Below are 23,586 nucleotides of genomic sequence, written 5' to 3' on the forward strand. Positions count from 1 at the left end.
AAGCAACTCTACTAAAACGTTCCAATTAGCCACTAGCTGGTTCTCTGTTCCAAAGAGTCTGTCTATACAATGTTCAATTAGTCATTTGTGAATTATTTATAGATCAATAATAGAGGCTTCATTAAACTCATGACCAGCCATTATGTTGGATGAGAGATCAAATAAGATTAAAATGAAAGCATCATCATCCTCATCATCATAATCATCAAAAATAACTTCAAAATTATATTATCATAGTATCTCTTTAAGGGCTGAACAATATCCAGAAAGCAGATTCTTTGACCTGTTATAAGGTTGCCCTTTAGCTAATTAATTATTATTACAAGAGCTAAAGTAACATTTTTTGTATATGCCATATTTTTCCAAACAAAATGTACCCATTTTCAAACTCAATTTCCTTAGTGATATCAACAGTACAAATATTCCAAGCAAGTTTCATGAAGATTGGGAAAATGCTATTTCAATAAACAACGATGTAGTGAGCGAAATTTCAATATAGCAATATATGAGAAATATATAGAAAAACGCCCTGCCCCCTAGTGACTTAGTTTTCCAATCTCCACCCAGACATCATATGAACAAATGTTCTGATAAATTTTAATGAGTATGGGACATCAGTTTCAGACTGCAGTGATTTGTTTGAGCAAACATTCTGACCAATTTTTATATATTGCAAATTAATCTGCCAATTGAGTGGTTACTTTAGCCTAATAAGGAAAACTGTTCCGTTGGATTGTTACCATTTTTTCAACAGACCACAATCATTCTCATAAAGATTCAACTAACAACGTGACTGCTTAAGGGTTAAATTGAGAGATACATATACTAGAGTTGCGACACCTTAAGGGTTTCGCGTAATGGAATGAGTGGAGATATCAAATCAAATTAAAAAAAAAATTGGTACGAAAAAATATGTGGGTACGAAAAAAAACAAATTTTGGCACGAAAACAAATTGGAGTACAAAAAAAAAGGGTACGAACAAAATAAGGGTACCTAAAACTATTTGGGTACGAAAAAAATGGGTACCAATTAAAAAATTAGGTATGAAAAAATTCGGGTACGAAAAAAATTTGACTACGAACAAATGTGTACAAAAAAAATGTGGGTACGAACAACTTTGTGTACGAAAAAAAAATGGGTATGAAAAAAATGTGGGTAGGAAAAAAAAAACAATTTGGTTACGAAAACAAATTAGAATATGAAAAATATAGGGAACGAAAAAAATTAGGTTACAAAAAAACTATTTGGGTACGAAAAAAATGGGTACGAATAAAAGTTTGGGTACGAAACAAATTTGGGTACGAAAAAAATGGGTACGAAACAAAATTTGGGTACGAAAAAAAATGGGTACAAAAAACATTTGGGTACGAAAAAGATGGATACGAACAAAAAATTGGGTACGAACAAATTTGGGTCCGAAAAACATTTGGGTCCGAAAAAAATAGGTACGAAAAAAAAAATGGGTACGACAAAAATTTGACTACGAACAAATGTGTACAAAAAAAATGTGGGTACGAACAACTTTGTGTACGAAAAAAAAATGGGTATGAAAAAAATGTGGGTAGGAAAAAAAAAACAATTTGGTTACGAAAACAAATTAGAATATGAAAAATAAAGGGAACGAAAAAAATTAGGTTACAAAAAAACTATTTGGGTACGAAAAAAATGGGTACGAATAAAAGTTTGGGTACGAAACAAATTTGGGTCCGAAAAAAATGGGTACGAAACAAAATTTGGGTACGAAAAAAAATGGGTACAAAAAACATTTGGGTACGAAAAAGATGGATACGAACAAAAAATTGGGTACGAACAAATTTGGGTCCGAAAAACATTTGGGTCCGAAAAAAATAGGTACGAAAAAAAAAATGGGTACGACAAAATTTGGGAACGGAAAACATTTGGTAAGAAAAAATGGGTACGAAAAAAATTTGGGTACGAAAAAAATGGGTACGAAAAAAAATTAGTGTACGAACAAATTTGGGTACGAAAAACATTTGGGTATGAAAAAAATGGGTACGAAAAAAATTTGGTACAAAAAAATTTGGTACAATAAAAATTTGGGTACGAAAAAAATTGGGTACGAACATTTGGGTTCGAAAAAAAGGGGGACAAAAAAGAATTGGGTACGAACAAATTAGGGTACAAAAAAATTTGGGTACAAACAAAATGGGTACGAAAAAAAAATTTGGGTGCAAAAAAATTTGGGTACGAAAAAAATTTGAGGACGAAAAAAATGGGTACAAAAAAAATAGGTACGAAATAAATATGGGTACGAAATATTATGGGTACGAATTTGTTTATATTTAAAATCAATTTTGAATTGTCTAGCGGGTTAATCGTCTTGTGGGGGTGAATTGTCTTGGGGTTGCTATTAACACTACATGTACTTCCGGCTTATCCACGTGTTTATAGCGATTGCGCAATAAAAAACACCACTTTTTCGTCATTTTATCAAAAACTGGATTTTTTCCAGATATGACGAAAACGCCATATACATGAGAAATTTCAGCACGAGTGTCGGGCCAGTTTCAACACTCTCAAATCGGTGCTATACGCTGGAGCTTATCGAATTTTAGTCGCCATTATCATTTGTTCAATTGAACGTCATCAAATGATGACGTTAATATAGCACTCATTCCATAAAAACCAGGAGTCAATGACCCCTGGACTGAAATTTTGAGGAGTCAAATTGAAAAAATCTGGGGTCAATTTTGAAGCGCGTTAATTGTGTTTTTGTCTGTATTATTCATTTTTTTTAGATAAAAACATGCTCCAAGAGTTACACAATATCTAAAAAAAGTTATACTGCGTTATTAAATAAAAATACCATGATACATAACACAACATATTTTAATGAATTGGTACACAAAGATAAGGACAAAATATCAATAATTTGTGCGAACAATCGACTTTAAGTTTTTCAATAACAAAACATGTTCATTTTACAACTTTTATTATTTCTATCACTATGCTATGTTTATTTGTTAAAACAATAAATGCTCATTAAAATCTACTTCATCATAACACATTTAAGTAATTTAAGATATGTACCTGTAGCACCTTTTCATCACATATTTATCCTTGTTATATTATCATTATCCCTATGATAGCTTTTGTACAAAAACACAATCTAAATGCATGGAACATCTAGTATATCTATTACTGATTATCCGAATACTATACATGTCGGAAATAATCAATATATAGTTTTACACTTAACAATGCCTTACCAGTAGTAGTTTAACTTTAATAATCCAAAATTTCCTTGTTGATATCTGGTTTAACAAACCTTATTTAATGTTTGTTAAATCCAGTTAATGCTATCTCCATTATTGAATCACCATTACTTGTCATTTGAATTGTTGTTGTTGTTTGAATTGCCATTTTTTAATTGAAATCGGGTTTAATGTTAATTTACAATATGTCCGCCATTTACAATGTCAAAGGTCAAGGCGTAGCAATTTAATTCTACTCGGATAATTTCTATATAATTGAGAAAATGTGTTTTCTTAATGTTTATGTGTAGTAAATGACTTGTGAGTATAAAAAAACAAAGCCCGGGGTAGACCTCTATTCCCTCGATTATAGACCGAGTTTCAAATACTGAAACATTAATTTTGATTAGGAACACAGGGGGATTTATTACCATGGAACTGGAGATGTTAACTGACTGACACACGGGTTAAATTTTCGATGCGTCAAAATGACGCACGGCAGAAAAAAGGGTTGCGTCAAAAATGAGTCATTTTTAATTTGCTCGCGTCAAAACGCAGGATTCTGCTTCTATTGAAATCCCTGGTCCAATATTTGTTTTGAAGTTAAATATGCATACCGATGTTGATGAAGATTAGACTAACAGTGTGACTTCTGTGGTATAAACATGCTTTTTGTTTATTTAATATATTAACCAATTTTGTTAGCTCAAATGACCCAGTGTTAAACTTGGCTGAGATTTAATTTATACAAATCTTCTGACCAACTTCTTTAAGATTTGCGAATAAATTAAAGAAAGCAAAACAGTTTTTCAAATTCAGCCAAGACATCATTAGAACAAATGACCTGACCAAGTTTCTTGAAGGATGCACAGTAAATGTGATTTCTAGAGTGGTAACAAGATTTTACTATAGCCATTGGCCCATATAAGGACGAGAGCGCCGATTGCGCTGAAAGCATAGTTGCAAGATACAGGGAAGTTGCTGCTGAAGTAAATGTTTACGTCAAAATATACTAAATAGTTTCCTTATATGTTTCGATGTAAAAGCGACAACTTTGAGCGAAAATAAATACAACATTTTGCACATAGAGACCCCCATAACCATACCTTTTCTTGACGGGCATTCTTAGCTGAATCGATTTAAGCAATAAAAAAAGATATGTCATGTTCAAACCAAAAAAGAGAAATAAATGGGTTTCTAAAATTTATCGCATGGAAGTGGTATATACAATACTAATAATTCAACTTGTCATAAATAATTTGAGTGCACAATTATACTTACAGAGTATTCTGTCATATCTATTACCTGTCAATAATACCCGAAAGGGGAGTTAGACAGTATACAGTCTTGGCCACACATGGCTGGACCGACGGACACGTCTTGTAAAATTGTGTAAGGTCCGGCCTGTCTGTCAAATTTACAGGACTGATTGTTCGGTAAAAAGAACAAAAACATATTCATAGGTTTGTATAGGTTTGTTTATGGCTCTGAAAGTTTTCTGAGGTGCAAAAATAGCAATAGTGTCTTTATACATGTGCTTTTCCGTACCAACGCTCTTTCTGTTGACGGAATTTTCCGAGGGCACCTGATTGGTCTATTTATGTGCATCTTACAAATGCGGGTCAGGACGGTCCAAATCCATGACGGCCTAGTCGCTTAACAAGATAATCATAAATCTGATTATTACAATTTAAATGATGCAGATATCAGTTTGTGTGGTTTTAATAGCAATAGTAATGTATAATAATGATCATTGTCATTCAAACCGTTATTATCTTGGCTATCAATGTCCACGCGTGAAACAGGCCGGTTGTCATTTATCGAGGCGGTTGTAAGTTTAGGCTGTATTGACCAGACTCATACCTGACATGCGCGCTAAGCATAGCTTAGTTAAAAAAGTATAAAGTACTTTTGTTTTGGAAATTGTTCTTAAGATATTACAAAGAAGCGATTCCTGTTTATATTTACTGTTAACATGCGTTCAGCATTTAATTATTTTTTTTTCTAAACAAGACTAGTACCATGTATGGCGTGTATTATTATTTAACGTCAGATACAAATGTGTGACCTTAAAATTAATAGCTATTCAATAATTTTATCATTTTATATCATATACACCTTGATCCCAGCAATGAAACCAAGTTATTTTACTATTATATTCTGTAGCCAGTAGGTCCTATAAAAAAAGAGGTGGTCCTGTATTTTTTTCCCATTTTACAGGATCTACTGTCCAGTAAATATTTGCCTAGTTTGGATTTGACTGAGCATATATAGATTGATAGAAAAACCACACGCTGCACATATTACAGGCTTTTGTATTGCTGATATTTAATTTCTTCTTTGCATATTCAATTGATAAAAAAACTCAAATGGATGTCTATTCTTAGTTTGCTGTCTTATTGTACCCTCAAATTATAAATGTTTCTTCAATAATTGAATTTTCAGAAACCTCATTCTTTAAAAGAAATTTTCAAAGTTATTTGGTTAAAGCCACACACTTTGAAATGAAATACATGTTAATCAATACATAAAGATGCAATTTGAAAGTGTGCAAAATTGTCATTAAATCTATAGCCTTACATGTGTATATTCTAATTGGCATAGATAAAATTAAATCTATAGCCTAGTTAGAAAGTAATATATTATTGTTTAAATGGTACCGGTTTTAAACCGAAAGTAGGATTTGTAAACATATACGTCTATTTCGACAAATGCAATTATTTTTAAGTTTAAAAGCGCAAAAAAGACTGATTTCTACCTTGTAATCACCAGATATATTCTAAATGGCAAAGCTAAAAATATGTTTATTATTTATTCATAAATTTACTATGCCATGCAGTTAATTTTTAGGTGTGTGGCTTTAAGTCATTTACAAAGTTGAGCAAATATAATCATTTTTCTAAAATAAATCATCCTCTGAAGCCCCCACTGAGATTCAAACTCAGACCTCTTTCCTCAGTGAAGGAAAGTATTCTATCTTGAAATACAAGGGCATGTAAGAGGAAAGTTAGCTATTTTAAATCTATCAACAAATAGATTTGAACAATATTTATATGTTATTAATATATGCAAACATCCCATAAGTTTATTTTTCACATGACCTTCAAAACAGAACAGACATCTCTGAATCTGCAATACATTACATTCTTAAGTGTTAACAAGATAAATGTTGACGACTAACAACAGACGACAGACAAAAGGCGATCACAAAATCCAGAGTTTAAAAGAATTTACGATACACGAGATACGTATTTCATACTTTACAAGAGCGAAGGAGTCATAAAAAACTTAATTTATTGTTAACAACACGCTTACCTCAATTTTAACTTAAACCCAATGCTTTAAACAATAAAGTTACAATGATATGAACTTCCATTTTCTGTTCTTCCTTCCCTTTCTCAAAATTTATTTAAAACCACACTATTATTTAATAATAAAAGTATAAAATGCTAAACATTCTGACCTTAACCACAATATAGGAAACTGTACATCCAACTTGTCGTCATTAAAGTCCAGAGTTTACATGAAATTATGTTACACGAGATATGCATTTCATACATTTTGTACTACACTACACGACCCGTGATTTTTGCCGCGATTCTCGCATCACCACATGTACATGTAACATATATGTATACACTTACATTATACATTGCAATAATAAAGCTTTTGTTGTTATTGAATACAATGGGCGTATTTGCAAAAATACTCCCGTTCCGACATGAATTTGATGAAGTAATGTCGGAAGCTTTAACGGCTCCAAATTAATATAACAGCCCAGAATGATCATGCAATAATTATTGAACATAACATGTAAACATTATTTAATTATATCCCAGGCCCAAATACACTACCACTTTTCAAATTCCATATTGTTGCCATATACATGTACATGTAGCACTGTCTAAATTGAAAGTTGCATAGTGTTTCGTCATTGGTCGGTTATAAATACCTTGTTTCTCTATACATGGTATTTGATTTAGACAAAACTAATAATTTGGTAATTTACGAGAAATATGATATAAGCTTTTTAAATATGCTCGTCCCACATTATGCACTGTACTCTACACTTCTGAAAAATGGCGTAGTCATATGGTTGTGTTCATGAAATTCTAAAACATATTTACCGATATAAATGTTTAAGATTATTTTTTCGTAAGTGATGTTGTAATTATGTTGGATTATTTGATAATTGTGAACATTAGAAAAGCGTTATGTATACAGTTATCGATACAATTCGGTTTATATGCATGAATTGCTGAATCATAGATGTCACCGATATCCACTGTGATCACGGCGAATCGCGACAAATCACCACAAAACTGAGGGGAATCAGGGCGAAGATTATCTTGCTCTCGCGCGACGGCAGAGTGATGAATCACGTGAAATCGCGGTGATTTTCCACTCAAAAAGCAAACTGTCCGCCTTGACTCCGCAAATTAGGCAACAATCACGGGTCGCTTAGTGCATACATTGTATATACAGAAGCGAAGGAATCATAAAAAAATTAATTTAGTATTAACGACACGCTTACATGTACATCAATTTTAACTTTAATCCTTTGCTTAAAACAATAAAGTTACAAAGATATGAACCTCCAATTTTGGTCATCCTTCTCTTTCTCAAAATTTATTAAAAACCACTCTATTTTTTTTTAATGTGTGTATCAAATGCTAAACATTCTTACCTAAAACATGATTAAGGAAACCGAAATCTTGATGCAGCGAGTTATTTTATTCTTATGGAAGATTAAATTATGCATGACAAAAATACAATCGGAAATATTTTTACAATCTTGATGCTTTAAAAAATATTTTACTGTTAAATAAAATAACACGTCTGACTTGTCATCATTAAAATCCAGAGTTTGAATGAAATTACGTTACACGAGATACGCATTTCATACCATACATGTATAAGAGCAAAGGAGACATAAAGAACTAAATTTAGTATAAGCGACACGCTTACCTAAATTTAAACTTTAATCCAATTCTTAAAACAATAAAGTTGCAAGATACAGTAACATGCACGCACTTCCATTTTCTGTGATTTTTTTGCGTTTCATTTCTCAAAATTTATTTACAACCACACTAATTCTTAATAACATTTGTATCAAATGCTTGCCATAACAAAGCCATAATCCTGTCGCTGTAAGTTATTTTATTCCTATGAAAATTTAAATTATGCATGGCAAACACAAAATCCAAAATAATTTTGGATTCTTTCTATGCTTTAAAACATATTTAACTGCACGACTGACTTGTAGTCATTAAAATCCAGAGTTTAAATGAAAACACGCCACACGAGATATAGCTGTATTTCATATCAATTCATGTGTGCTGAACAAAGGGGCAATTATACACTAGGCTTACAATGCTGAAACCAAAAGGTTCCAAATTGTTGCAAACAAATAAATTAAACATTCACATTTATCAATTATAATTACAAGCTATTTGTTTTTGTACTGATATAAATTGTGGTGTGGTCAACCTATAAGAGAATCAGGTGAACCACTGCCCTAATCAGACATCAGTCTGAATTAATAATAACTCAGCTTTACATATTCTACTAATTATTAATTAAATAAAAAATTAAATCTTGACAGAACCTTGTCAAGTTGACGATGCTTATAATTTGAGAAGTTAATGATTTATAATAATCGAGGGGGTAATTCCAGACGTAAAACATTGCATCATTACATGGAAAACAGCTGCACAACTGTATGCGAAAAGGTAAAACAGTATATTCTATCGAGAACCAACTTGCATAGCAACGTCCGAAATGTGCAAACTCCGACTTCTATTTCGATATTTATAAATTCAAGATATAACGTTAACTGAACTGGTGTACAGAAATCAAACTATAAAACTTGTGTTTTGATAAAAAAAAATTGCAAAGCAAACCAAAAACACTAACCCTTTTAACGGCAAAACAATTAATTTATCCAATATTCAACACATGTATTTCCTAGTCCAAATAATTAGTCCAAATAATTAGACGTAAGCTACCCCGCTTACGTCTAAACAGCTACCGTCGTTTTCCTATAGCAAATTGAGTTCAACTTAAACTTCAGTTTTTCTCGTTAAATCTTTGCTAATGCATAAAATTATCATTAATTAGACATAAATGTGAGCGATTACCTCTTAAATGTGTAAAAATTGTGCTTTTAAACCACTTATGTACATTTTTAAAAATAAACATACACAACACACGAAGTGTGTTTGTCGTTTATAGAATTACATTGAATTATCTTGAACGAAATTATTTTTTGAATAGGTTACACATAACCAATTGTTGTTGTACAACAAACCACATCACTTTTTAGCTTTCTGTACTTTTTAATTAAATGAAACCTATATGTGTGTGTTAAAACTACCAGTTGTATCACGGAGTGTATATTGATAGGAGATGATTCGAGTATTTGACCCTTACTGTAGTAAATTCAATCTTATGCAAAAACTATTCATTCGATTTTATTGGTTTATACGTTATCATGTTGCTTATTAATTCCTCTTTCAAAAAATATACGTTTAAGTATACTCCCGTTGCTATTAATGGATTTATAGCGAGATAAACACAAGAAATACACATTTTATGTTTTACCACCGCGCGTTTTACCGTGTTGTGGCTATCGATCTTGTACAATTAGCGTAAAGCGAAGCTCCGAGGTTATACATTTTGATGTACCCACTCACGTCTTTTGTTGAATTATAGTTTCATTTCTCGGCCGATTTTGACAAATTATATATCATTAGAAAGCTTACGTTCCGTAGTAAACAGATATATAAACATATATTAAGTGTTTCTTCTGATTTCGACAGCCCGGCGAGTTATAACTTTAACTTTTGCAAATATCATACCGTATTGGAGTTTTAGAATCTAGATTTACGGTTGACATGTTCGTACTTAATACCAATTTGTAGCGTTTATATTTGGAGTTCAGTTTTAAAAATTACATCTTGCTTAGGAGAATAGAATTCTGTATACGATAGAAAAAAAAATGTTTAAAAAAACGAAAGTAATTAAGGAATGAAGGCGGAAGAAAGTAGCGCGCGTTCCTAACGCACTGAACTGATGCTACGATCTTGGCGATTATGCTTTTGTTTAGAAACCGGCCATTGAATTTCCTTTGCCATGATTATTATATCTTTGATGGAATATATTGTGGTATTTTGTTCACGAAACATATCAATAAAGCTTATTATAAATAAATCTTAACAAATTAACGATTTCAGCTCTTGTTTATAACACAGAAAGGGTGATAACTTTATGATGAAACAGCTTTTATAGCGGATCCTCTCGATTTTATTCGGCTTTGCATGCATACTTGAAATAAAATGGGTGTCAAAATCATTCATCGTTTGCTGTTAATTATCAACGAGGGACTTATGTATAATTATATGAAATGTTATTTACCTTAAATTATCAATTTATTAAAGATTCTTGAATATCACGGTCGGTGTTACGCATTTCGTATTTTGACATCAGGGCATCATGTCCAACTATTCAAAATCATATTTTTTTTCACTGGGACGATGACGGCTTAGATTTAGACAGGCAGACAGATAGTTTATTCAGACTTATACAACAGTACATCGTCTTCAACTCAAATATATAAATTATTTTTAGACGAATTGTTAGGTGATTACACATATAGCAGTGATGATTCTGAGAATGTTGCCATGTTTCTTATCCGTGTAATCTAGAGTCCGTGGTTTGAGCATTTTTATCGCGGTGTTCAATAAAAGATATCTCAAAAATCTTGTTTATCGATAGATCTGTGGTTTAATTGCCCCTGTGTTCAGCACAAACCAATTATCTCTTTATGATCAGATACTGTGCCGACCAATACTAAATAGCACTATGGTGTCATACGCCACAGCAGGGACCTATACTTGTGATCATGGAGTCTTAGTGCAAGACTTTAAAAAGTATGTTGTTTCGCTTGCGGTTGTTAAAGCTAAAACGGGGCTTCCCAGCTGGCACAGCTGCAGATATTCGGATTTGAATACCTAAACTTATTCAGACCTTATTCTTAACCGTTGCGCGTTTTACGATATCGGATTTTAGGCGGGAATACAACTCAGTGAAACTATTCAATTTCTTATACAACATTAAGCATACTAACAGTTATTGAAATTAACAATATCAGCGACATCTTTTTAAAGACTAAACACCTTTTCAAGTATCGAATTTAACATGTCAATAAAATATATTAATACCAAAAAAGGCTTCATTTAATATTGTTCACATTAAACCTTTAAATGAAAGTGTCGCTTTAACCATTTTCCGTGTCTTATTTAGCCGCGAATCGTTTGCTAAAAACAGTTAACAAAAAGGGCTACACGTTCTAATTCTTAATGAAATACAAAAATAAGTATAACATAATTAATAACGTCCATAAACACACACGGCAAGATCAAAGTTTTAATGGAAAACTAATATGACATTCTACGTAAATTATTATTTTCGTCTAAATCGAATACTATATATAGAGAAACAATGTATTTATAACCGACCAATGAGGTAACATTATGCAACTTTCAATTTACACAGTGCTATATGGCAACAATATGGAATTTGAACAGTGGTAGTGTTTTAAGGTCTGGACTATCATTACTTGTAAGTTTGTATAAACATTTTTCTAATGCAATAGTAAAATAATGTTTATATTTTATGTTTAATAATTTATTGCATGACTATTCTGTGCTGTTATATGAATTTGATGCCGTTAAAGCTTCCGACATGAATTCATGTCGGAACGATGCTATTGCAAAATAACGTTAAACGATATGAGGTCGATGTAAATCGACCTCATATTTATAGGAGTAGATGTAAATCGACCTCATATTTATAGGAGTAATGTATTTCCCTTCAAATTATGCCATTGAACTTAAACGGTTGATTGTCGTTTCGTGCCAATACCAGTTCGTGCCACTAATATTTGTGTTGTTTATTTTTCAAGGTAAGTTTCGTGAGAAATAAATGTGTTTGAAAACTTTCTCGCATTGTAATGGTATATAAAATTCAACTCATCGGACAAATTCAAGAACATAATGACACCAAGTTTTCTGAACAACCGTACACAGCGCAAAATGCGTGATGTCCATTTCCATATCCACGGGTGTGTTTATGTCAAATGCTAGTGTTTTTCAATAGATCGTATACTTATCTAAAAAACGGCGAAGTAGCGTTCACTTTAATCATTTTTGATGATGTTATTTTGTAAAACCTTTCTCGCGTTCTTTTCGAACATTCATTGGCAGCCATTTTGATTGTTGGTTGTATACTTCCGAAATTATGTGTTTTAATGACTCTCAAAAATGTTTTTAGTGCAGAAATTGTAATTTTAAGTATCGATTTCTCGGATTTATTTTTTATATTTTGTTAACTTATTTGCGTTTAAATTTGATTGTTTGTTGTTTACTTGCGAACTATTTTTCATGTGTACGCTAGTGGACATGTAATTAGGTTACCATATCTACATCAATGAAATTTAACTGTTGTTTGTTTTTGTTAGTTTTGTTAATATTTTCTAAACGGGTTCAGCTTCGTATGTTAAACGCAATATGAATTTATTTATTAATTTGGGAATAAAATCGCAATATGTATTAATTAAAATCAAATTTGAAGTGTCTATCGCGTGAATTGTCTCCTTGGGGTGAATTGTGTTTGGGTTGCTATTAACGCTATTAACGCTTCCGGCGAGAACTCATTTTATAGCGATTGCGCAATAAAAAACACCACTTTTTCTTAATTTTATCAAAAACTGGACTTTTCCCAGATATGACGAATACGCCATCGTGTAGATCGAGTTCTGGTCCATATACATGTCAAATTTCAGCACAAGTGTTGGGCCAGTTTCCAAGAGACCCAAATCGCTGCTATACGCTGGAGCTTAATGAATTTTAGTCGCCATTATCATTCGTTCAATTGAACGTCATCAATGATGACGTCCAATATACATCACTCATTCCATATAAAAGGAAAACTTCCCGCACCTTGGCGACCATGTTTGGCCATGATACAGAACCATTTTCAATCTCAGTCAAGATAAAAAAAATGTTCTGACTAACTTTCATGACAATACGACTATAAATGATACTTCTAGAGTGTTAATAAGCTAATTATTTAATTTGACATAGTGATCTAGTTATTAGACATTAAAGGCAATAAATAGCGAACTTTGGTACGCATGGGTCTAGAATGTTTTGGCAATAAGCATAACTTTAAGCATCACATTGATGGCATTGTCTATCGAACTATGTGTGGTACAAACACATATTGAAGAGGTGTTTTTTCAAATTGCTACATAATGTTTAAATCTCGTTTAAGTTTCGCATAGTATTGTGATTATGATAACTGATACAAAGGAAATTCCAGGGAATTTTCATCAGTTAATGAGTTGTTTGCGGAATTTATAAGACACGGTTTGTGAGCAATATGTTGACTGTCAGTCAGAACTGAAATAACACTTATCTTAATTGAATTGTCTCTCATTAGCGACACTTTACTGATATAATGACACTCATAATAATGTTTTATCTATAAATTGATTTTGTTTATCAAAAATAAGTAAATTTATTGATTATTTAAGGTAATAAACTTAAAATGACTGCTACATATATGTAGATGGTAGTTACCATTATAGAATTGCACATCGCAAGCCTCGTTTTAGATTCATTGATAAATTATTGTGTCATTGTAATCGCTAAAATTGGGAATGTAAAACTCATCTATTATGTAGATCCATCCATGACGAAAATGCAATCCAGGATATTTGATGCTTATCATTTTACTGAAAAACTGCAACCACTTCTTCATTGTTGTCCCAATAGAATCCAGAAAAGGCAGCTTAAACAAATTTGTTTCCAGAAAGTCCGTCACAGGTCATGTGTCATGAATTTCATAATCAGTTGAATGTTTATTTATAATATGTAAGTAAATAACTGAATCTGGATTTGTTATTATATTGTGACAAAGAATTTGTTTAAGAGATTAAAGACAATAATATAGAATAAAACTACAGTATTATTAAATATTTGTAATGCAGGCCTTGAAAAATCCACTCGTCGGCTTGAATTTGCAAACTTGTGAAGTTAAACGTCGGTCGAGTTAGGTTTTTCGGAAATAGAAATCCAATGCCTTAATTCCTGCCACGCCGAAAGAAAGTGTAAACAAGATGCCAAAAGATCAAAATACACTAAACAAAGAAACTGAACTTTCATTTTCACAATGTCAATGACGTAACTGGCACAGTGTAATAATCATTGAATTTTGCTGCGCAGAATGTGCCATTTGTGGCTAACCTGCCTGAAATCTAATTGCTTATTATAGTTTTATAAAAAGACTGTTATATTAGTCTTTCTGTTAATATTTGAAATTAATTTTGGTATGTTTGTATCAATCAATTGAATTTTTACACAGTTGTTCAGGGCTTCCGTTAATGGATGTCCGGTCGTAAATTAAGCCCGCAAATTTCAGTTGTAAGACTAGTCTATTTTACCAACTGTTGGAGTCCCTTGAACGTATGATAATCCCCATATCAGTAACGCTGTAATTTAATACACATGACGTACAAGTCTTGACAGGAAATCCAGTCTGGTCATTCGTAATACTGTGCCAAAATTAAGTCAACTCAGCTCACGAGCTACTGTCTCATAATGGCTCAGGGAGTGGAATTAAGGCTTACTTGTTGATTGGTCCTTAATTATGAATATGAAAAGTGCCAAATGCAGGCATATCGCTGTACTTGATTTACACGTGTCCAAAATTCATTGTATACGTGTTCTTCCTTAAAATGGCAAACGTTTGTATTTATGAAATTCTTAAACACATTTATCGTTAAGAAAGGCCATATTTTGCCTTTGAACATAGAAATCGTGATTATATTGGATTATTACGCCATGAATAGAGTCGGAAAATATATGCATCCAGTGGTCGACCAGAGGGTCTATAAATATCTTTTAGCTAGGTATGTATTCGAGAATCTTTGGATTTTTTTAATAGGAAAACTTTTCATAATTATGATTTCATTTTTAGCTCGACTATTATATATGAAATATATATAGTGGAGCTATCCTACTCACCCCGGCGTCGGCGTTAGCGGTCCAGTTAGCGTGCAAATGTTAAAGTTTGCGTACTACCCCAAATATTTTCAATGTCCCTTGACATATTGCTTTCATATTTTGCATACTTCTTTACCAACATGACGCCAACCTATAAACAAGAGCAGACAACACTATCAAGCATTTTGTAACAACTATGGCCCCTTTTGCACTTCTTTACCAACATGACCCCAATCTATAAACAAGAGCAGACAACTGTATCAAGCATTTTGTAAGAATATGGCCCTTTTTCCATTCACAATATGCATATTACTTTAGTTACATTGCCATAACTTTTTTATTTATGTTTTTTTTTAATACTTTGACAAAACAACACGTACCTAAATACCACAATGGATTCCACCCAAACAATACCCCACGCCCCAACCCAGAATCCCTGCCCCCCCCTTTTCTTTTACTAAGTTCATGCCTTCTATCATGTAAATTTGTGTCCGTGATCTCGGATGAGCTCTTAAGGGCCATCATAACCCGCTTGTTATATTAAATAGCTATTTTATTTTAAAAAATGATAATAAAATTGATAATATTTACATGTGTGAAAACAACACAGACTTCAATTGGTATTAGGCTAATTAAGTCTACAACAAACATTTGACATTTTGCAATACATGTACATGTATAGCAAAACCATTATTTATATTAAATGAAATTTTATATAATACAGTTTAGAATATGTCAATATGTGTGTCACACAAATAATAGAACATACATTATGCCACAGAGGATGATTAGTGTTTGAGACGCAGTTCGTAGTTTGGAAGACGCGCAAAAGCAACTCACAAAGTGTTGATTATTTAAGTGTTTATTTTCATAAAGTACTCAATTAACAGCAATAATAACAATTATCTTTAGATAACACAGTTCTGACACACAGTATTAATTGTTTAGTTAAATTAATGTTTTTTTATAAGAAATGTTTTCTTGCAACGTTTAATGCAGTTTATATATGTATCACAGAATAACACAAAGTCAAGTAAACAAGGACTTGACACTTTTTTATCCCCCGCCAAAGGCGGAGGGATATAGTTTTGGCGTTGTCTGTTTGTCTGTCAGTCCGTCATCTGTCAGTCCGTCCGTCACAAAATTTTCTGGGCTAAAACTCAGGAACTATATAAGATTTCAACATGAAACTAAATGAATTTATAGATATCAATGAGGAGAAGTGCCGTGCAGAAGAACCATAACCCTACGCTTTCTTAAATAAGGGTTATTGCTCTTAAAATGTTTTTTTTGTATGATGTAAATTTTCAGGTTTATATCTCAGATACGATACAAGATTTCAACATGAAACTTCATAGATATATAGATTTTAATGAGGAGAAGTGCCATTCACAAGAACCATAACCCTTCACTTTCTTAAATGAGAGTTATTGCCCTTTGTTGTTTTTGTATGATGTAACTTTTCAGGGCTATATCTCAGATGCGATACAAGATTTCAACATGAAACTTAATGGGCGTATAGATATTAATGAGGAGAAGTTCCATGCACAAGAACCATAACCCTACACTTTCTTAAATAAGAGTTATTGCCCTTTGTTGTTTTTGTATGATGTAACTACAAAAAGTAAGAAAAGGCACAAGCCTACAAATAAGCTTTCTTTTAGTTATGCACCCATCAATAAACAAAATTTATTTGGTGGGGATATCAATAAAACAAATTTTCTTGATGATTTTATCATAAAAATGAGGACGTCATACAAAATTTATTTATCAAAATGAAGACTTGCCCTAAATTAGTTGTTTGCAAATAAGAATTTCCCCTAAGAAATCTTATCATTTGAAATAAGGGCTTGACACACAATTCATTATATGATTTAAAGTGAGGACTTAAGACACACAATTCATTTGATGAAAATAAAGACTTGTCCTACAATTATTTATTTGAAAATAATAATTTTCTCAAATAAAAGTGAGAACTTGATACAAAATTCATTTGATCAAAATAATACTTTTCCTTCAATTACAATGTAGTTTTTTGTAAATAAGAAATTTTTGCAAAAACGTTTTTGAAAATAAGAACTTTCTCCAAAAAAATCTTATCAATCAAAATGAGGACTTAACACAAAACTTATTTTATTATAAAAGTGAGGTCTTGACACACATATTGATTTATTATAAAAGTTAGGACTTAATACACACTTCATTTTATCAAAATGATGATTTTCCCTTTAATTAGTTTTTTTTTAAATAAGAACTTTCTCAAAAAAAAAATTTGCAATCAAAATGAGGGCTTTACACAAAACTTATTTTATTATAAAAGTAAGGACTTGACATTCATATTGATTTATCATTAAAGTGAGGACTTAATACACACTTCTTTTTATCAAAATGATGATTTTCCCTTCAATTAGTTTTTTTGAAAATAAGAACTTTCTCAAAAAAATATTTGCAATCAAAATGAGGACTTTAACAAAACTTATTTTATTATAACAGTGAGGACTTGACACACATATTGATTTATCATAAAAGTGAGGACTTAATACACACTTCTTTTTATCAAAATGATGATTTTCCCTTTAATTAGTTTTTTTGAAAATAAGAACTTTCTCAAACAAATTATTTGCAATCAAAATGAGGACTTTACACAAAACTCATTTTATTATTAAAGTGAGGACTTGACATACAATTGATTTATCATCAAAGTGAGGACTTGATACACACTTCATTTTATCAAAATGATGACTCCAATTTTTGAAAATAAGAACTTTCTCCAAAAAAATCTTATCAATCAAAATGAGTACTTTACACAAAACTTATTTTATTATAAAAGTGAGGACTTGACATACAATTGATTTATCATAAAAGTGAGGACTTGATACACAATTCATTTTATCAAAATGATGACTTGCCCTTCAATTAGGTTTTTTGAAAATAAGAATTAACCTCCAAAAACTCTTTATCAATCAAAATGAGGACTTGACATACAATTCTTGGCAAGCATGTCTTATGAATCATTTCCTGAATACAATCATTAGATGGTCACGGGACAGTTATGTAGATTGATGTTGTGATTAAACATGGCTTTCGATTTTGTGATGCAGGAGATGATGCCAATGATTCACCATTAGAAGACATGACGGTAACGGTGGCCCAGAAATTGGCTCAACCAGAGTTCCACCAACATTCCGACATGCACACAACCAACAAAACATACCAAGGTACTTGCGAGAGAAAATATTTGGTGCTCATATTCAACCATTCTTGTAAAACTTAAACGCGGACATGTTAGGTTATGGAAGTTGTGACAAAGGATTGCTCTCTTTCTTGTGATACAGCTAGTAAGGCTTGTGATGCCCCAGATGCACTAGAAGACATTAATTTTTAGCTTGACTATTGTATATGAAATATAATTAGTGGAGCTATCCTACTCACCCCGGCATCGGCTTCCTGTAAATGTTTAAGTTTGCGTACTACCCCAAATATTTCATATGTCCCTTGACATATTGCTTTAATATTTTGCAATCTTCTTTACAAACATGACCCCAACTTACAAACAAGAGCAGACAACTGTATAAAGCATTTTGTAAGAATTATGGCCTTTTTTCCACTTAGAATATGCATATTATTAATAACTCTATGTTAAAGTTTGCGTACCACCCCAAATATTTCCTATGTCCCTTGACATATTGCTTTAATATTTTGCATACTTCTTTACCAACATGACCCCAACCTATAAACAAGAGCAGACAACTGTATCAAGCATTTTGTAAGAATTATGGCCCTTTTTCCACTTAGAATGTGCATATTATTGATAAATCTATGTTAAAGTTTGCGTAACACCCCAACTATTTCCTATGTCCCTTGACATACTGCTGTTATATTTGCAAACTTCTTAACCAACATGACCCCAACCTATAAAAAAGAGCAGACAACTGTATCAAGCATTTTGTAAGAATTATGGCCCTATTTTGTCTTATTAACTGAATATTTTGTTGAATTTTTTGTTTATATCCACTTGACTTCTAAAGTACCAAAGCTATTGCTTTCAAACTTCAAATATTTTCTTACTATCATGAGGGTACTCTACCTGGCAAACCTTTGAATGACCTTGACTAAATGTCAAAAGAATACAAAATTGCCAAAACTTCTTTATTGATGATCAGATTTTATTAATAATTTGACAAAACAACACTTACCTGAATACCACAATGGATTCCACCCAAACAATACCCCACGCCCCAACCCAGAATCCCTACCCCCCCCCCAATTTTTTTTTTCCTTTCTTTTATTTTTGAAAGATCGTCTAATAAATGACCCCACCCCACATTATACCCCCCTCTCAACCCCCCCCCCCCCTTCCGAACCCAAAAATAATATTTTTTCTTTGAAACATGGTTAAAAAAACAAACACATATTTATTTGCTTAATTTGTGAAGAACCATCCAAACTTCCCACCCAAGCTATTGCTATCAAACTTGAAATAAAATCGTATAAGGTTGTTTTATGTCTTTACAAATGTTCACTAGATTTTGGAAAATTTACCTGAACTATTACCTTTACCTTATTGAATAATTTGAACGATTTCCCCATGATGGCTTTCGTTATACTCGAATAGTCGAGCGCGCTGTCCTCTGACAGCTCTTGTTATATTGTGTTTCTCAAATTGTTATAAACAATAGTTCCTCACAAAATAAGGACTCGACACACTCCGTATATTGTGCATGCGAGGACTTCGAAAACATTTCTTGCTTAAAATGTTTTCTCTTTTTTTATAAATGTCTTCATCAGATATAGTTACTAACAAAATGAGGACTCAACACACAATTCTGTGTATTGTGAATGTGAGGACTTCGAATATAATTCTTACGTTTCATGGTCTCCAATTATTTTCTTTATAACTGCATCAGATAGACAGATATGATAATGGAAGTAGTGATAAAGCATTTCTAGCTTTCTTCTGATGCAGAGATGATGGCCATGATGATGCCTCAAAAGATCAACGCGTGCACCCACGAGATCAAGAAGATCAACGTGTGCACTTTCAAGATCGAGATCACAGAGAACTATCACAAACTCAAGTTACTGCATGTTGTGCGAAAATCTTTGGTGCTCATATTTAATTGTTCTCTGTGTTTGTTCAAGAGTTACTAACAAAATAAGGAATCAACACACAGTTCCGTATATTGTGCATGTGAGGACTGGCTAATTAAATACGTTTGTCTTGTTTTTGTTAATTATAGCCTTAATTGTGTTTGTTGTAGAAACCATAGGAGTTCCAAGATGGAGAAGAGGACACAGAGGACCGTCCTTTAGAATGTTCTGGTCCCCATCTGTTAAAGCATGCACTATCAAGTAATGAATTCGTGAGAAAATCTACGAAGGAGATAAATCGGCAGTGTTTAAAACACTAAGGAAGCATCTGCACATTGAACTGTTACCTGGAAATTATGAGATTATTGAGGGTAAAATCTTATACAAAAAGTGCCATGCCAACAGATGAAATATATTATATAAAAAAACATGATGTCAAAAGGAACTGCTAATACAGTGTGACACTTAACAGAAGCCTGGCGTGTTTGTGTATAATTTCGTCTGTGTTGTTGTATGCTGAAATAATTCCTGTTAATGTATTTCCTTTTTTAATAGAATTACACAGTTATTTAAGGTAGTTTATCCGTAAAAATAATTGTTTTAAACCTAAATTATTTTACTATTTCTGTCATCTGCAACATTTCAGGGATTGACTAACCATATAATAAGAACTTAAATCATCAAATAAACAAATAATTACATGTTCTTTAATCCTATTACCAGTTTGCTATTTTGATATAAATTATTTGACCCCTAGGTTGTTAACACATATTTGTAGGTCTTAAAATTAGCTTTTCATTAACTTAGTACTAGGGGGGCCCAGTTATGTAAGTTTAAATATCATTAGTTAAGAGACGCTCACTGGAGGCATTTATTTAAACAATGTAAGTAGTTGTTCAAGTTTTTAAACTTTAGTGGCTGTCATTTTAGCTCACCTAAGCTCATAGTGCTCATGGGGGCTTTTAGGATCCTACGTTGTCTGTTGTCCATCAGTCAGTGCGTCCATTAACGTTTTCTTCTAACGTCTCTTCCTCCTAAACCGCTAAGCATATTTTAATGCAACTTCACGGGAATTATCCTTGGATGACCATTTTTCAGAGTTTTTCAAATCAGTCCGGTTAATTGCATATGTGGGTCACCATGGCTGAAATAGATATTAAAAATAAAAACCTCAAAATTTTTCTCTTGAACCACAATGGTGAGGGCTTTAATATTTGGTGTGTAAAATGCCCCAACTGGTCCTCTAATATGTTTGTTCAAGTCATGCCCCTGGGGTCAAAAATGACCATTCACACCGGGGACATGTGATTTATGTACAAGTCTTTAGCTATATAAAAATCTTCTCTGACACAACAAGGCCCAAAAGTGTAATATTTAGCATGTAACATCATATTGTGGTTCTTTAACAAGTTTGTTTGAAGAATACCCCTGAGGTTTAAATTCACGCTGTCCTGGGGCTATCTTATTTCCCTTGTATGTATAGAGTGAAAACTTAAAAAATCTCCAAAATAACAAGGGCCAGACTTGGTTAATTTCCATGTTACATCGTACAGTGGTCCTCTACCAATTTTGTTCAAATCATACCCAATGGGTTAAAATTGGCCCAACCTGAAGCTATCTTAATTCCCTAATATGTGTTGTGAAAACTTCCAAAATCTCTGACGTGGTAAGGCCCAGAGGTTTGGTATTTGGCATTTAATATCATATTGTGGTTCTCTATTAAATTTGTTTCAATCATGCAACTGTCAAAACTGGCCTGCCCTGGGGGTTACTTGTTTTCCTGATATTTATGTACCGAAAACTTATTTAAAAAATCTCTGAAACTGCAAGGCACAGAGGTTTGGTATTCGGCATCTAACATCAAATGGTGGCCCTATACAAAGTTTGTTCAAATCTTGCCCCAGGGGTCAAGATTGGTCCCACCTCGTGGGTTACTTGTTTTAATAATATCTCTGCCGAGTTTGAAAAAGGTTGCGGTCAGTTGAAAAACATGGCCATCAGGGGCTGCAAGTTTCCCTATACGGCTATAGCGAAACATTGCGAAAACTCTAGAAGTCGCATTTTTTGTTCAATTTTCATGAAACTTGCTCAGTACATTTGTTATAATGATATCCCGGCATGGTTGGAAAATGGTTTTGGAAACATCACAAAAGTTGTTCAGAACCGTTCAGTTCCCCAAAGTCGCAGGTGAGCAGCCTACGGCCCTCTTGTTGCAACACTATATCATCACTGATTTCGTTTTACAATGTCAGATGACATTGAATATGTCCGTAGATTAACCTTTTTTATGTTGTTATCTCTAAATTAAAGAACATGTCAAAAGCTCTTGTAAATTTTTCCATATTAATATGCATTAACAATAAACAGTTCTACATTTTTGATTATATAATCCTTGGTCTGGAAAAACTGGGCTTAATGCATAAACTTAAAGTATCATCCCAGATTAGCCTGTGCAGTCCGCACAGGCTAATCAAGGACAACACTTTCCGCCAAAACTTGATTTTCGGTAAGGAGGGACTTCCTTGAAACTAAACATACCAAAAAAGCGGAAAGTATCGTCCCTAATTAGCCTTTGCAGACTGCACAGGCTAATCTGGGACGACACTTTACGCACATGCATTAAGCCCTAAATTCTCAGAACGAAGCCCATATTATTGTTTATGAAGCATAGAGTAGAAAATGTAAGTCCCTGTGAAACGTTGTCAATCGTACATAAATAAATGACAGTTTGTAGTTTTTGTAATTTGTTTTTGCTTTAACTTGGATGCTGTGAAAAAAATGCCATGGAGTTATTAATAAACTAACCACCGTACATGTTCTTGTTTACTTTTGTTCTGATTGACTTTTGATACTTAGTCTCATGTACAAACTATCATACGCCAGATTGTGGCTCTGCCGCAAACACTGCTGCTTATACATTTATTTTGAGTTTAAAAACAAAGATATTGTTAAAATGAATTACTTTTACAAGATGTATTGCGGAAAAATAGGTCGAGTCGCAATAAAGGGTACCACAGCACAGTTTGCCAAAGAGCGTTAGCCTTTCAAATGGCAAGTTCAGTTTTAGTGGTTACTTAATAAGCAATACGGTTATGCAACAAGGATAAGCGCACCCGACTCGGAATCGCTCCCAAGTTTTGTCATTTTTGATGACGCGTGTCTTTAACATAAACGTAATTGTCAATCACAAAGTTTTATGACGAGATATGAA

This window comes from Dreissena polymorpha, chromosome 8, assembly GCF_020536995.1.
Source record: "Dreissena polymorpha isolate Duluth1 chromosome 8, UMN_Dpol_1.0, whole genome shotgun sequence".
NCBI classification, from domain to species: domain Eukaryota; kingdom Metazoa; phylum Mollusca; class Bivalvia; order Myida; family Dreissenidae; genus Dreissena; species Dreissena polymorpha.